The 3242-nt window shown below is 49.3% G+C and overlaps 1 protein-coding gene across 3 annotated transcripts in view; it reads left to right on the top strand.

The window, feature by feature from the left end:
- The first annotated feature begins 2313 nt into the window (after positions 1–2313).
- The window catches only part of SRBD1 (S1 RNA binding domain 1), a 265692-nt gene continuing 264763 nt past the window's right edge, over positions 2314–3242 (top strand). For 2 of the 3 annotated variants that reach the window (XM_061625422.1, XM_061625424.1), the window contains exon 1: positions 2314–2761. The gene's annotated coding sequence lies outside the window, so the exon portion shown is untranslated. Of the gene's footprint in view, positions 2762–2812; positions 2901–3242 lie in introns of those variants that run through there. The other variant, XM_061625423.1, reaches the window with a different exon arrangement.

Below are 3242 nucleotides of genomic sequence, written 5' to 3'. Positions count from 1 at the left end.
TGCTCCCGCAAAAGGCAGTGATGACCACCAACTTGGATGGCTTTAAAAGCAGATTAGACACATTCATGGAAGAGAAGGCAAAGGCTACTAACCCCGATGGATATGTTCTTCCTCCAGGCAGTATGCCTCTGAATCCCAGTTTCTGGGAAGCACAAGTGGGGAGGGTGCTGTTGCACTGAGGTCCTGCTTCTGGACTTCCCGTGAGCATCTGGTTGGCTGCTGGGAGAACAGTGTCAGCCTTGCTGAGCCATTGACCTCATCCAGCAGGATCTTCTCATCTTCTTAAAAGGTAAAGAAGATAATATGCAGCCACGATTGTATAAAATGCCGCCTGGCTGCTCTTTGTGCAAAATGGCCCTTTCCAGGTTTGTCTACAACCCGATTCTTGAGGCTGGACAAGAGCATCCCAGTATCCTGATGAATGAATTTTGATGGCTGGTTGCTGAGATTTCAAAACACTGGAATTTGTGTTATCTACTCTTTTACCCTTCATCGGCTTAGGGGGACATGGCTGGGGAGTTAGATCTCATGGGTGGGCCCAATCCTGACTTCTGCCAACCCCCACAAGCCATTCTGACAGGTGAGTGAGACCATCCATCTGTCAATCACACATTACCATGATGCAAGGTGAAGCATTTTCCTTTGCTTGCAAGGACTGAAATCAAACCATAGGGACACAGGCAGCAGGGGCCACTGATCAGTGGATTGGCGGCACCTGCCAACACCCTCTTCCTTTGCCTCTGCAGTTTGAAATCAAACCACACAGGCAAAGGCACAGGGGGTTGCAGACACTGCCAATCAGCTGATTCCACCACCTGGTGGAGTCTGACATAAGCTGCCTTTGCCATATAACTGTAGCCCAGAGAGAGAAATGGCTGTCAAGAAGCAACCTGAATTTTACAGGAAGCCAGATTTTGGCTGAACATCAGGAAACACTTTCTGTTAGATTGGCACGACAATGGAACCAATTACCTAGGGAGGTGGTGGGCTCTCCAACACCAGAGGCATTCAAGAGGCAGCTGGACAGCTACCTGTAGGGTATGCTTTAACTTGGATTCCTGTATTGAGCAGGGAATTGAACTCAATGGCCTTATAGGCCCCTTCCAACTCTACTATACTATGATTCTATACATACAGGGGGTCTGCAAGAGGAAGCTGTTGCTTTTATGGGATACACCTTCACCATCTGTCCATGTATGTACCTGGCCTGTTTTCTTTCCAGCCTGTCATTAGGCTCCTTTCTCTATCACCTGTCAGCAGCCATTCCATCAAATTGCACCAGAGTGGAAGTTGAGAGAAGCAAGGTTACTCCATTAGCTGTGATGAGACCCCAGCAACCTTTGGCTGAAATCCCACACCTGTTTCCATTCTAGCTACTTGCCATAACTAAAAACTAGTACCTGTGTTTGATTTTTCCCCTTCTCCATCTCAATCCCTTTTTCTTTTGTGCCATGTCTATTAATTTGCAAGCCTGTGGGCAGGGATTGTCTTATTATTACTATTGATCTTTGTAAACCACTCGGGAGCCTTTCGAGTTGAACAGAAGGATAAAACCACTTAATAAATAGATGACTAAATCTCGTCCACCACCAGCCTGCTCAGTGCAGGGATCTTTGCAACTACAAAGGTTCTCTCAAATCCTTCATTTCTAATTCAAAGACTGGCATTAGAAAGAATAGAATGAGACATCACTGATCTGCTCCTACAGTCACACGTTACAATACCACTTCGAACAAAACTTTCCCATATGCCGCCCTGGGCTCCTACTGGGAGGAAGAAAAATGGAAATGGACTGCCTTTAAGTCGATTCCATGGTAAGCGGTATTGAGAGATGGTTTTGCCACCGCCTTCCTCTGAGGCTGAGAGGCAGTGACTGGCCCAAGGTCACCCAGTGAGCTTTATGGCTGTGTGGGGATTCAAACCCAGGTCGTAGTCCAACACCTTAACCACTACACCACACTGACTCTCACTGGAAGGGCGGGATATAAATCTAATAAATAATAACATAGATGAAGCACGATAATGCACGTCACCCAATCTTTGTTAAACCCATTTCCTGCAGCAGGGTACTTGCGGCCCTCTTGATGATGTTGCCCTTCGTCCCTGACCTCCAACCACAGTGGCTAAGGATAATGGGAATTGTAGTCCAGCAACATCTAGAGCAAGTGTTTCAATCTCTGGCCCGCTAGATGCTGCTGAAATACAACTCCCATAAGCCCCAGCAAGCATGGTGAATGGCTAAGGATGATGGGAGTTGTGGTTTATCAACGTCTGGAAGGCCAGATGTTCCCCACACCTGATCTAGAGAGCCACAAGTTCTCTATTCCGGTCCTAGGGAGAAAGCTTCACTGAACACAGTGGGGTATAAACTGCCGCGTAAATATACCACCGATTGCAGATCTTTTCTTCAGATCGTTTTGGATTTTATCGTATCAGAACTCCACTCCTACGTTTCTCGGTCGGCTAGAGCTGGGGAGTAACGGGAAGCTCCCCCCGCGACTACTCCAAGGAAGACTTCTCGAGCTGATTGGAGCTGGGGCTGTTCCGGGGCTTCCTCGCGTCGTGCAGTGATCACTTCCTGCTCCGCCCCTTTACTCGGCTCGCCGCTTTGCCGGAGTTTGAGAGAATGAGTTTCCGGGCGGCTCTGGTGACGCTGCCCGCCTCTTTCAAACCCGAAGCCTGCGGCTGCGATTGGAAAGGCGCAACAAAGTCATCGCCTTAAAAACACCCGCCGTCTGCGGCAGCCAGAAACGTCAGGAAGGTGAGCGGGGACAGCAAAAGGCGTGGTCAGCGGGTGTGCACTTGCGCGTGCCTCACCTGGAAGCTGCCGGGGCTCCTGATGATAGCGGGGAGCTACGTTTGGACTTGCTGTGTATGGCTTGTGATTTCTAAAATAAAGGGTAGGCAGGCAGGCAGGCAACGCCTCCTATCTCTCCTCCCCGGTTCACGGGGCTGTACGATTGATTGTTGCTGGTCGGTGATGTTATCAAGGGCGAGGCTCAATCGGTCCAGTTTTCCCTATCAAGATCTGGTTAGCACCCCCTGAAAGAATTAATCATAGGATCAGCTCTTCTGCTGTGCCAAGGCTCAGCAGCCCTGGCATTTGTTTACAATTGCTGGTGCTCAAAAGAACATAAGAGCCTGCTGTATCAGGCCAGGGGCCCATCTAGTTAAGCATCCTGTTCACACAGGGGCCAAACAGATGCCTGTGGGAATTCTGCAAGCAGGACCTGAGTGCAAGA

Source organism: Rhineura floridana, chromosome 4, assembly GCF_030035675.1.
Source record: "Rhineura floridana isolate rRhiFlo1 chromosome 4, rRhiFlo1.hap2, whole genome shotgun sequence".
NCBI classification, from domain to species: domain Eukaryota; kingdom Metazoa; phylum Chordata; class Lepidosauria; order Squamata; family Rhineuridae; genus Rhineura; species Rhineura floridana.
Note: the sequence above shows the minus strand (reverse complement) of the source record. Positions and strands in the feature narration are given on the sequence as shown.